Below are 13,994 nucleotides of genomic sequence, written 5' to 3'. Positions count from 1 at the left end.
AAATTCCTTGGCCTATCGGTAGATAGTCCTTCTTGGAATTCTCCATGCTGAACCTCTTCAGCACAGTGTCTATATACATGGATTGGGATAACCCAAGCATCCTATTAGATCTATCCCTATAGATCTTCATCCCTAGGATGTAGGATGCTTCACCCAAGTCCTTCATGGAGAACTGTGATGACAACCAAACTTTTATTCCCTGTAGTGCGGGGATGTCATTCCCGATTAAGAGAATGTCATCCACGTACAAGATAAGGAATACCACAACTGGACCATTTGCCCATTTATAAATGCAGGGCTCTTCTCCATTCTTAATGAAGCCATACATTTTGATCACCTTATCAAAACGCATGTTCCAACTCCGAGAAGCTTGCTTCAATCCATAAATGGATCTCTGAAGCTTGCACACCTTGGACTCATCTGTGGATGTAAACCCCTCAGGTTGTATCATATACACCTCTTCGGTCAGCTCTCCATTCAGGAAAGCTATCTTTACATCCATCTGCCAGATCTCATAATCTAGATGGGCAGCTATTGCAAGCATTATCCGAATAGATTTGAGCATTGCCACAGAGAAAAACGTCTCGTCATAGTCAATACCATAATGTTGATGATACCCCTTGGCTACCAGACGGGCTTTATAGGTCTCCACCTTTCCGTCTGCGCCCCTCTTCCTTTTGAAGATCCATTTACACCCAATGGGTTTAACCCCTTCAGGTGGGTCAACCAATATCCATACATCGTTGACCTTCATGGACTCCATTTCGGATTTCATGGCTTCAAGCCATTTCTCAGAATCAGGTCTCTGCATTGCATCCATATAGGTGATCGGATCCTCATTATTCTCATCAAGTTCGATGGGATCACCGTCCCGGACCAAGAAATCGTAGTATCTGTCCGGTTGATCCGGTACTCTACCAGATCGCTTTAATGGTGCAGGTACATTGGGCTCCGGATATGATCTAATCATATCAGACTCAGGTTCAGCTATTGGTGTCGGTCCTTCTACCTGTTGAACTTCATCAAGTTCAATCTTAGAGGCAACGGTTCCTTCACCAAGGAACTCCTTTTCTAAAAAGATTGCCTTAAGGCTGACGAACACCTTTTGTTCATCAGCATGGTAGAAAAAATATCCTTTTATCTCTTTGGGGTACCCTATGAATGAGCATTTGTCAGACCTAGGTCCAAGTTTGTTTGTGACTAATTGTTTGACATAGGTCGGGCACCCCCAGACCCTAAGGTGTGAAAGTGCTGGCTTACGTCCCGTCCATATCTCATATGGAGTCTTAATTACAGACTGGAACCCTATTTAACAGATAACAGGCCGATTCGAGTGCATATCTCCAGAAGGATATCGGCAAGCTAGCAAAACCCATCATGGATCGGACCATATCTAACAGAGTCTGATTCCTCCTTTCAGACACACCATTATGCTGTGATGTTCCTGGAGGAGTTCATTGGGAGAGAATCTCATTCTCTCCTAGATGTATGAGAAATTCACTAGAAAGGTATTCTCCTCCTCGATCAGATCGAAGAGTTTTAATACTCTTCCCAGTTTGTTTTTCTACTTCACTTCGGAATCGTTTGAATATTTCAAATGAATCTGACTTATGTTTCATCAGATAGACATATCCATATCGGGATAGGTCATTCGTGAAAGTTATGAAGTAGAAATATCCACCTCTAGCACTTGTGCTCATGGGCCCACATACATCAGTATGTACTAGGCCCAAGAGCTCTGTAGCTCTCTCACCTTTTTCAGTAAAAGGTGACTTGGTCATTTTACCAAGAAGACAGGACTCACAGGTTGGAAGTGATTCACAATCACTAACTTCGAGGATTCTCTCTTGAGTCAATCTGTTTATTCTGTTCTTGTTTATATGACCTAGCCTACAGTGCCATAAGTAGATATCTGACACACTATCTAATCTAGGGTGCTTGCCAGTTGAATAGACTACATTAACAGGTTGTGATAACATATACACACCATTGTTCAAATATCCACAAAAAATAGTAACACCATTCTCAATGACATTACAAATTTATTCCTTTATTAAAATTTCATAATCATTTTTGGCCAGAAGGCCTACAGAAATGACATTTAAAAAGAAACTGGGACAGAAATGACAATCATTAAGAACAACGATATGAGATTCAAATACAAGTTTCAAGATTCTAATGCTAGAACTGAAACTGGTCTTTCATCTCCAACGTTCAGGAACCTCTCGCCTTGCTCGAATCTCCTACTGACCTGCAACCCTTGCAACGAATTGCAAATATGGTAAGGGCTACCGGTATCCAATACCCAGTCAGTTATATCACAAATAGAGAAATTGCAAGGAGTTATCATATAAATATCTTGCCCAGCAACAACTTGCTGCTTTCTCTGCCTGTTCGGGTCTAGGGAGGCAATGTACTGGGGACAGTTCCTCTTCCAGTACCCCCGCTTCTTGCAAAAGAAGCATTCAGCTTGACTCTTATCGGGTTTGATCTTTTTGGTCTGACACTGCACAGATGTCCCAGCCTGAACTTGCACCTTCTTCACTTTCTTCTTCTTGTTCTTCTTCCTTTCTCAAAGGGTCAAGAACCAAAAGACGAACCTCCCACTGAGTTCACCGACTCCTTGTGAAGTTGGTGATCCTTCTCAAAGTTCTGAAGCAACCCCAGTAATCGTGGTAGTTTACTTCAAGCTTTGTCATTCTATAATGAGTGAGGAATAGGAGATAAGACTTGGGCAGCGAGTTCAGTATTGCATCTTTCCTAAGCTACTCATGCAAAGGAAAGCCGAGCTTGCTCAATCGTTCCATCAGCTCGATCATGTACAATACATGATCAGTGACAGAGGCACCATCCCACATTTTGGTGTTGAAGATAGCACAACTAGTCTTGTGCCTCTCCACGTCATCGGGTGTGCCAAAGGCATCCTCCAACACTTGAAGCATGTCCTTTGGCTGAGCCGTCTCGAATCTACGACTGAACTCGTCGCTCATAGCAGCCAGCATGATACAGCGCACCGTGGTCCGGTCACTGAGCCACTTCTGGTAAGTGTCTCTGACTGTTCCACGTGCATTGACAGCTGGCTCCTCAGGTGCAGGATCCATTATCACATATAGGATCCGTTCATGCTCCAGGACTATCTTCAACTTTCGGTATCAGCTACCGAAATTGGGTCCCACCAACTTATCATTGTCCAACAATGATCAGAGCGATAGGGAAGTGGCCATATCTGCACAAAAGAGAACCATAACCTAATTAGTAATTGATTCATTAAACCTAAAGATTTGGATTTTAATCAAAATGTTTCTCCCACTATTTTATTCGAATTGGTAGCCTCTACCTCCAATTCGAGGAATTATCCTAATTCCTTAGCGGGTACTAGAATCCACTTAGACTGCACACAAGCCCAACTTTGGTTGGTCAACCAATGTACATCTAAGGGTAGGTTTATAACCAATTATTTCTCTAAATAATTTCTAGTAATTTTAATTTTGCCCCAGAAACCTAATCAGTAGGCTTTGGCCTCCACTGTAAGGATCCAGTTAGGTCCAACCATTAACATGATCATACTTGGTGTATCTAACCAACGAATGATTAAGCCCAACTTTGGTTGGCTCACCTAACCACCATTAGAGAGACACTTCCAAGTCGTCATATGATGAGTGATAATTCCATTAGTCAACAAGCACCAAGCCTTTGGGTCTGCAATGATTATTGAGTTAATGGACTCATTATCAAACACCTTAATGGGAGGCTATGACTCAGTTATCTCCATAACTTTATCATTTTAAGGACCTAATAATTTTAGAGGATTTAAATAATATAAAGGATGAGGTCAGATGAACCAGCTTATCATGATCCTCCCACTGGCTTCACCAAGTCAGCTTAAGGGAGACCAGGGCTGGTCTAGGAGCACCTAAATCAGTCACACTGATTTACCTAGCTGACATGGGTCAGCTCGAATAGTCAAGTGATCCGATCAAAACATAATTTCACCAAGAGGCCAGATAAGTTCGATCAGTGGGAGGGTCTGCCAAAGCTTACCTTAGACACCATCAAAAATGGCCAGGTAAGCAGGCTCCCAATTAAAAACCACCGGTCTGGTTTACCTTAGACACCAACTGGTTTAATTAGTTTCGATTAGATCAACCTAACAGTTCGTGCTAGACCGCTTAGCCAAGAATCAAGTCCATTTGGTTCTCGTTAAAGATATGGACTTGACCAACTATTGTAATTGATCTAGAGAATCCTTGACCTAATCTAAGACAACAATTGATTAGATTTAGTCAATTCTCTAATTAAGTCCATCTTCAATCTAACCATAGGTCTAACCCAATTAATGGACCTAATTTCCGCTAACTCATTAATCCAATGTGTTATGGTTTGTGTCTTAGGTTCTTCAATTCACAATCCTAGAACCTATTCAAACAACTTCTTAATTCTTAATTAAGTTTTGGGCTGAGGGCTGGGTTTGACTTTTCAAAAAATAATTTTCATATTTGTAAAATAACTTTACAATATGATTCTACCAACCATATTGCATGTTTGATTCATAATCAAGATGCAAGTGAAATAAACATGAAACTACTTTAGATCTAATCTAAACAGGTTCATGTAATTGAAACAATTTCAACTTTAAATAATTTCTTTACACAAAAATTATTCACAAAGAGATTTTATTTTAGATTTAAATATTTTTTAAATCTAATAAATCATAAATTTAATCTAGATCATATCTAACAAATTTATGATTAAAAATAGATCTACACAAACTAGGATAACCTTTGCACTATAAGGGGTAAACCTTACAGCAGGACAACCTTGCAGTTTGTGATTGATCTAAAATTTTAATTTTAGATTTAATAATCAGATTATAAATTAGATCTAATCTAAAAAATAATCTAAGCATGTATAAATAATCATGTAATAAAGAACCTAGGCTCTGATACCAATTGTAGGAACCTTATCTAGGGTTTCAGGGTTAGATCTTGAAACTTTTTCAAGATCATACAGTGGAAGACTAAAATAAATCAAAATTTATTTTCTAAAATCAAAAACTCTCTAGATCTAAGATCCTATTACATGATTATTACATAGCATTAAATCAAAAATTAAAATATATAAATATAGCATGAACTACATGTTGATCATATCAACATGTTTCTATACTACATCTAATGTATGTATTAAATAATAGATCAGATCTATTACCTTGCAAGTTAGACGTTCTAATCTTGTTGATCTAAGCTTAAGGATGATGTTGCAAGCCGCACACGCGTCCAACCTCTAGGAGTCGTCCACACGAGCCCACGAATCTCGATCAGAAGTCCTGCTTCAGAAAATCAGCACAGTATGCTAGTACTGCGCTGATCCTTCTTTGATGGTTGATCAGGTGCCTCCTTCTTTTTGATTTGGACTCTTCCAAAGATGAAAAGTAGAAGGAGGAGTTTCAGATCTGAGACGCTCTCAGAAAACTCAAGATGGAGGGAGGAAAGATATGAAAACAAAAACTCTAGAAGAAGACCCTCTTCTTCTTCACATTTTTCTCTCTAGACACCCAAACTTGCATCTTTTATATCTCCACGACCGAAAGGTATTTCTCTCTAATTTTTGGATGGCACAAAGGTCTCTCAAATATCTGACTTTTTCTAAAATTTCACAAAGAATCTCATCTTATATAGAGAGATATGATAGAGTCCTTGTCTAGGTCAAACACCTAGTCAAGGCTTATCCAAACATGGCAAGTTAAGGGACGCCCAACTCTTGAGCACCTCCTTCATATTTTTGTGCATGGATTACTAAAAAAGGGTGCACAATATATACCATAAAAGCCACAAAAATTCCAAAAAAAATTTGGATAAATTTGATGCAAAATTGAAAGAGTTTTGGATTTCTAAAACTCTATCTCATAGAATTCGAAATCCAAACTTATTCCTTTTAGATTTGATCCAAACCACCTTCCATGTAAGAAAGAAGAGAGGAGACCTTTTGTGAACGTGGGAGAGATCTGGGAGAGGACTTTTGTCACACAAAATAAGTGGAGATTGGCATTGAATAAGAGAGAGGGCATGGAGAAGGCTTATGTGGCGCAAGGTGGAATCCTAGTCTTACTAGGATTCTATCTTATGACTTGTTTTAATTTGGTTTCCCAAACCAAATCAAATCAAAATTAGATCAACCCAATTAAAATAGGTCTTAACCCAATTAAGAACCTAATTTAATCAGATTAAATTAGATTTAAATCTGATTTAATTTTCTAATCAAATTAGAAATTAGATTGACCCAAGTCCTAGTTGAACTAGGACTAGTTTTTTCTTGCACTTGGCTTATCCAATAAATCAATTGGACTTGATCCAATTAAGTCCAAACTAAATCTAATTAAATCATATTTAATTAGACTTAATCTCAGCCCATTGGCTTAATCAAATTAAGCCAATCAGCAATCGAATTGCTAATAGATCCTCCTGCAACACTTGCACTGGGTTAAATGTCAATCGTATTGATCATTTAACCCTAGAACGATTCTTAATTGTTGATCAACCATTTGATCGAATCATGAACTCTAATGTGTGTGACCTCATAGGTCCGAACCTCAGCCGGTAGCATAGGAATAAATTTCTATACCAATCGAAGTGACCATCTAGCAATGGTACCCGACGATCGGATAGGTCGAATGTGTAGAACAACATCCTTAGAACCCATGCGGATATAGTTTTCATATAATTCATCCCCTTGACCAAAATGATCATAGGACACCCCAGAGTTTAACTGTCAACTCTGATCAGGTTGTCCATATTGTATTTTAAAATATCAAATCCATCTGATGGATTACCCTGGCCAAGGTTTTGCTAAATTGAAATACAGCGACTCATTCTTCTCCAACTCTTGGAGTGGTCAATCCCATCTCGATCACACTCTGACTTCGCAAGTACTTGACTGTGCCCAGAAGCCTTCCATCCCTGAATTAGAAATTCAGTCAGTCCAGTACCAAAGCACAGTGAGTTGCTTGCAAGTCACTGAGGCGATCTCAGGTCTAAGGGACACTTATACCTATATCCCATCAGAGACATTCTCGACAGCAGAATACTCTGGAGTTGGTCACGTTCAATGATGATGTACCCTTACATCTCACCTGTATGTCATACCAATGTCTCCACACTCCTTGGTTAAGAGGACAACCAACCCATATGGCCTACAGCGACCTATGCTCGATAGAAGCTGTTGTCCTTATTAACAGTCTATCATTTGATCGTGAACTGTTTTAAGGACTAATCGATAAATCCTCTCTTTATCGAATCTAAATAGTCCTAAAGACTTCATCATAACAACGGAGTTCATTAGAAGATGAAAGCTTATGATAAAAATACCAAATATATTTTATTTATTAACAAATCAATTACAATACTTGGTTGCTCAACCGTCAACAGCTTGACGATTGGCTTTTTGGGACACATTTCCCAACAAGCCCTTCGACAGTCCTTCTTAGGGACTGGAGTTCATTGGAATCCCGAGAAGAAGCGAGCTGAGCCCTGTCAGCCAGCTGCCCTTGAAGACGGGCGACTTCGTCGGTCGCCACCCTGAGTCTCCCTTTATATTCATCCACCTGCCTACGCCAGCCGGTTTGATGTACGTCATAGCTCACCTCGACATCCTGAAGCTGCTGCTGAAGGTCGGAGACCTTCTTCGACCACTCCCGGTCACCGTCGGCCCGAGCCAAGAGTCGGGACGAACTTTCCTCCAGCTAGCCAATCCTCTCCTGCGCAGCTGACAGTTCCACCCTGAGAGAACTGATCTTGGCAGCTTGAGCCCAAATTCGATCACTGGCGCTCTTCTTGTGTTCCTCAAGCTCCCTCGCGAAGTCCGCCTTCCTCCGGCTGTACTCCATGATCCCCTTCACGTGGAGATTCCGAAAGTGGGTGGCCTCCGAGGTGGCTTTAGAGTAACCCTCCCTTAACCTGCGAAGCTCGCCTTCCATCTTCTTCGACCCTTTTGTCAAATGAAGAACCTCCTTCTTCAGCCGCTGGATCATGGACTTCAGCAGAATCTCCTGGGGCAGGGGAAGTGCTTTGGCAGGACACTGCCATCGAGAGACAAAAGCATCAAGGCACGTCTCATTGCAGAAAGAAAAACAAAAAAGGGGGAAGGAAGAAAGGAGAAGCCATCCACGATGAGAAATTTGACTTTATTGAGTGAATGTTTCTTAAAGACAAAAAGAAAAGAAAAAATCACAGTAAAAAAAAAATACAAGGTTGGAGGTCTCAGACCTCTGCGGTAGGAGTGGGGGAGCTCGATGTCCCTGGAAGGGGGGCAGTGGCAGCGGCAGCGGCAGGAGAGGGACCGGCCTCATCTTCAGACTCCTCGCTCAAGAAGCTGAGGTCGAGCTCGAGAAATTTCCTGGCCACCTTCTCCTGGCAGAGCTCGAACCCCTTGATGAATGCTTCCTGGCCGAATCGGACGTTCAGGTCTCTCATCTCCGCGGAGGCCTTGAACTCCTCTACCGCAAGAATCTTGGCCTCCGAGACCAGGACTGGAATCTGCTCTGCCAAATTGACGACCTCGACCTCTGCCTTTCTCACCACCTCCTCTGAGGTCTGCTTCTCTTCCTCCTGGGCCTGCTTTTCTTTCTCCAAGACCTCTTGGAGGGTAACTACTTCGGCGGCCTTTTCATTGAGACGAGCGACTTCAGCCCGACGACGCTCCTCCGCCTGGATGACGTCCCTCCTCGCCCGATTCGTCACCTCGATGTTGGCAAGGAGCTGGTGCCCAATCTACAAGGGTGGCTAGGGGGTCAGAACAAGGGTCGAAAAGCCAATTAAATGAAGATTTGTTTATCTCGAGAAAGGATCCTAGGGAGTCCCAAACCCACTGCTCAGGATCGGTGCGGTCGATCCTCTCGACGACTTTGGATAGAATGCAGTCGTCGATCAGCCGCTTGATCAAGTCCCTGTCATTAAAGGGATTCTCTGACCCTTCTTCGGAACCAAGCGACTCTTCAACGACGGCTCGGCGGCTACTCCCCCTGCGGGTCACCGACTTCCTCCTCATCCCCCTCTCGACTCTGGGCACCTCTGTGGAACGGACCCCCGAAATGGGAGCCCTAGTCGACGGACTCCTTGAAGAGGCCCGGGGGGCCGTTGGTTCGACGTCCGAAGGCACGTCGATCGTGAGAGCCACCTGGACAGGCACGGTCGAGCTCGTCTCCTCCACCCTGGCCTTCTTTGCTGATCCGGAGGCCACGACACCTTTTCTTTTGTGGGCCTTGAGGCCCCTGGCGAGCATCCGTGCTGCTTCGGCATCCATTCCTAAAAAAAAATCGAAAATGAGTAAGGGGATGAAAAAGGAAGAAGTGACACGTAAAAAAAAAAAAAAAAGAGAAAAGAGAAGAGAAAAAAAGAAAAAGAAGAAGGACGGAAGAAAAGAAGAGAAAAGAAAAGATGGAGTACTCGCAGGATCCTGGGGGCTCAAGCAGATGTTGAACAAAAATTGCTCCCTCAGATGGTTGGGAAGGGAAAGAGCGGAATAGTCAAGAAGCTTTCGGGCGGCCTGGAGGTCGTCCTCCCCCAGGCTGGGAGCCCGACGGACAGAGTCCCTCAGAGAGCCCCAAGGGGGCAGGCCCAGCCTCAAAGTTGGGCAGTGGACGAAGAGGTATTTCCCCTTCCAATTGTGGATTGAAGAGGGAGTCCCTTTCAGCAACCCCTTCTTGCCGAACTGAGGGGAGAAATACCACCAGTCCTTCGCCGAAGGGTGACGCTTGAAGGTATAGAAGTGCCTAAACAGAGAGAGGGACGGCTGGACCTCGACTACGTGGCAAAGGAAAAGAAACCCTATCAGAAACCTAAAGGAATTCAGAGCAACTGAAGCCAAAGAGATATCTAAGAAGCGGAAGAGGGCGACAATAAAGGACAGAAGCGGAAGCTGGAGTTCGGCACGGAACGCCTCCTGATACAGGCAGAAATGACCAGGTGGGGCAGTGCTAGCCCGGTCGGAGGGGCCAGGAAGCTCCAGGTCATACTCCGGAGGAACTCCATACTGAACCCTTATCAGTAGGAGTTCATTCGGAGTCAGAGAGCAGGGAATAGCACCTTGCACAAAAATCGGGCGAAGCCCGGTCCTAGGAGCGGGTTCGTCTACGGGATGGGGCTTCTGGGTGGCTGAGGCGGAAGAACTTCTGAAACCGCTAAAGGTGGAGGTGCCAGAAGACATTTCGAATGACTTCAAACGAAGACCCTAAAGATCCCGGAGAAATCAGGCGGGACAAAGAACGAGAGGTCGCGGGAGACCAAATTAGAGGAATGTAACAGAAGAAAATGGAGAAGAAAAGGCCCCTAAATGGCAAGAAGAAAAACGAAGGTTCTGGGACTAACCTAGACCGCTCTGAAGGATGTAGAGGGGTGAGGACAGGGATGACTCGAAAGACGCCTAGGGCCAAAGAAGACGCCAAGGAGGGTCAGGGCTCTCGGAGAAAAGATGGATGCCGATAGAACTTTCAGACGGAAAGGCGGGTTTAAATAGATCCTGAGATCCGGCGCCATAATGATCGCGAATCTCCCAGGCCGACCCGCGCTCGACACGTATCCCACTCGCCACGGCGGGCGGCTAAAAGCGGCTGACAGCTGACGGAGCCATTACTGCACTATACCTGGGCCAGCGTACCAGCGAGAATTTCGAAGGGTCCCTTCGAATCGCCCCGATTCGAAAAGACTCCAACACGCGCGCATTTAATGCCAAAATATCTGGGGGCGATCGTGCACAGGATTCTAGGAGATAACTTCGGCTGCAAAAATTTTTCTGTACTTCCTTCGTTCGAAATTTGAACTCGAAAGTAGGAGGACTGGTGTTGGGTATAAAATACCCTCAGCCGAAGTTTCCAACAGGATTGATCCTCCCGAGACTCCTCCGGCTATCGACCGCAGACGGTACCTCCCCTGACTGAATTCTCCCAACGGACGAACTTTCACTATACCACCCGAGCTCCTTCAACATGAGTTCCCCCAGTCATCCATTAAACCGCCCTAAGCGCTCACTGAGCTCCGCCGCCTGCCGACTTTCTACGACTATCAGCTACTCCCCGAACCCCTTCCGGACTTCTTCCAGCCAGGTTCAACTCCAATTCGAACTACCCCGGGCTTCGCCAACGGCTGAACTTCTCCAACGGCAGATTCCTACAACTACCAGATTTCAACCCGGACTCCTACGGGAGCCGGGTCTCGTTCCCAACTTCGACTGCAGAAAGGCTTCACCCGGACTCCGTCCTCGGCCCCGATTGCTGGTAAACTTCGACCTGACTCCTACAGGAGCCGGACTTCGTCCCTGACTCTAACTGAAGGTAAACTTCGTCCGGACTCCTACGGGAGCCGAACTTCACCCCTGACTGTGGTTACAGGTAGACTTCGCCCGGGCTCCTATGGGAGCTGGATCTCGTCCTCGACTTCAACTGAAAGAAGACTCCGTCCGGGCTCCTGCGAGAGCCATACTCCGAGCTCCTCTTAGACGGGTAGCTAGCCACCTCTCTCCGTCAGACACCCCAGTCGAGCTCCGATCGATAGGTCTGGACCCCCTGACAGGCCGCAGCAACAGCCACGACCCTGCTCCACCTCCTGCGACGGATTCCACGCGGCTCCATCACTCCCTGGCAGGCCGTAATAATGGCCACGATCCTGCTCCACTTCCTGCGACGGATACCACGCGATTCTTCCATCCTCTGGCAAGTCGAGACAACGGACGCCACTCCGCTCCCCGTGGCAGACTCCATGCGGCGCGCCCCGACGATAGCCACGGGTCCACTCCACTACTCTCCGCAACAAATTTTTTCTGACTTTGGGCGGCCCACTGCCAGACGGTTACAAACATCACTATCAGTCTGTTGCTCCCTCCGCCTATAAAAAGGGGACCCCAGATACGTTATTCTCTAAGCTCTCATTTTTACCTAGAAACTCTGCTAAAACTTCCATTCGAGCACTCCATTCTTGTTGAGGCAGAGAACTGACTTGAGCATCGGAGGGTCTTGCTGGAGCAACCCCACCTCCGATTTAGACTTCTTTTGCAGGTCCCGGCGGTGACCGCAACCCCCACAACTCCAGCTTCTCTAGCGCAGGTGGATTTTTGCACCAACAAGCCACATAACAGGGACAATATCCACTTATATCCAAACGGGGAATTTGATGTGGTGAGAACAAGCATTTGATTTGGAAATTAATTAAAATTGGGCAAGTATAAGGTCATTTCCAACATTTCTGCTCACCTTTGATTGAACGGCAAGTTCATATTCCATGGGAAGTTTTAAATTTTTTTCTTTTGTCACCCACTTTTGTCACCGATGATTATTCCCGTAAAAAGATTTCTGTTGGATAAGAAAAGTATGAGCCATTTTTCTGATAATATGTAGCCAAAAGTGGCTGAAAATTACAAGACTTTAGTCCAGTCAGTCACGTTATATACCTTACAACCCTGGGGAACACATAGCGATCTATAAACATGAGTGTCTGGAATTCCCATAAACCGAACCTAGTTTCATCCCAATATCCACAAACAAAATAAAGGGCCAAGAAAAACCAAAAGAAAAGGTTAAAAATAATAATAATAATGGCATATCAAAGCAAACCATCCGCCATGGTAATATTATCTACAATCTCAATTCCAAAACTATCTCCCGGCACTCGTTATCATTCTCCGACGGTGGCAAGTTCAAATCCAAGGGCACCACCCTCCCAACCTCGCCCTGGTCCTCCATGAGTCCATGGCCGGCCCCTCGGGCCACCGGCCGGTGCCGCCGCATGTGACCTCCCAAGGCCTGCCCGATGGCAAATTCCAGCCCGCATATGGAGCACTCATGGACCCTCGGCTTCGCGAGCCCGCCCTGCAGCTGGCCGTCGGTCATGAGCCTCGGTTTCTTGTGGCTCGCCCTGTGGCCACCGAGCGCTTGAAACGAAGGGAACTGGCGGTTGCACGTCTTGCACTCGAAAACCCGCCCCGGTGAAGTTCCCGCGAGCTTGTCGGTTCCCTCGACGCCGCCTCTCGAGAGCAGCATCAGTAAATTAGCCATGTTGCTGATGCTTTCTGCTGCTTCTCCTTCTGCTCCTCCAAATCTAAATCTCTCCATGTGTCGAGAAAGAACTCAAAGGATATTATGACGTATAATAAGAAAAAGAGAACTTGTTGCTCAGCTAGGTGGGAATGGATTTGCTGAGAAGGTGATTACTGAAAAATGGGTGATGAGATGTTACCAAAAGAAAAAGGAATGGGTGATGAGAAGGATAAGACTGTCTATATTTATGGGATAGGCTTGTTTTGCACCAATGGAAGGTGCGAAGCAAGCTACTTTCATTTCTTGTGTGGTATTGTAATGGTTGACACGTAATCTAGAGCTCGTGGTGACGAGAGCGCAAACGAATTTGGAGCACGACGTCAGTGGTGACCACGAGTTATTTATTAATAGGTGAGTGGTTTTAAAAGTAGGAGTCCTCTTCTAGAACTGGTACTTGATACTTTTCTTAGTTTTCATCCTTTCTAAGCTAAGAGGTTTGAATCGAGAGTTTGGAGCAAGTCAGCAGATGACGTGTTCTGGTAGCGGTTGGCGGCTTACACTGCTAGAAGAGAGAGAGAGAACGGGTGAAACATGTTCGGTGCCTTGTTATTATTAGTTGTGCCCGGGTTCAAGTAATACGTGGGGCTAGCCGAGTGGGCAAGCGGGTCGAACCTGGATACGGATCAAATTGGATACATGAATGATTTAAAATCTGTCAATATGAATTCGATTTGTTTATCAAATAGACCAAAAATGTGAATCCAAATCTGATCATTTAAATAAGTAATCTAATCCAATCTATTTACGAGTTGAAACCAGATAAATGAGTTAAATGGTGAAGTATTGCCATCCTTGCCATCATTCCTCAGTTAGTATCAATGATAACCAAGTACGGGGGAAAATATACTGTACCAATTAACGAATTGCCTGATTACAATGGAACATATGTATTTCTGTTGAGCAAGGGAAGAGT

General features: G+C 44.8%; 1 pseudogene; it reads right to left on the bottom strand.

Moving 5' to 3' along the window:
- Positions 1-12,340: 12,340 nt before the first annotated feature.
- LOC105032838 (uncharacterized) lies at positions 12,341-13,328 on the bottom strand (annotated as a pseudogene).
- Between the last annotated feature and the right edge of the window lie 666 nt (positions 13,329-13,994).

This window comes from Elaeis guineensis, chromosome 10 (genome assembly GCF_000442705.2).
Source record: "Elaeis guineensis isolate ETL-2024a chromosome 10, EG11, whole genome shotgun sequence".
NCBI lineage: Eukaryota > Viridiplantae > Streptophyta > Magnoliopsida > Arecales > Arecaceae > Elaeis > Elaeis guineensis.
This window is presented reverse-complemented; position numbering and strand designations above follow the sequence as displayed.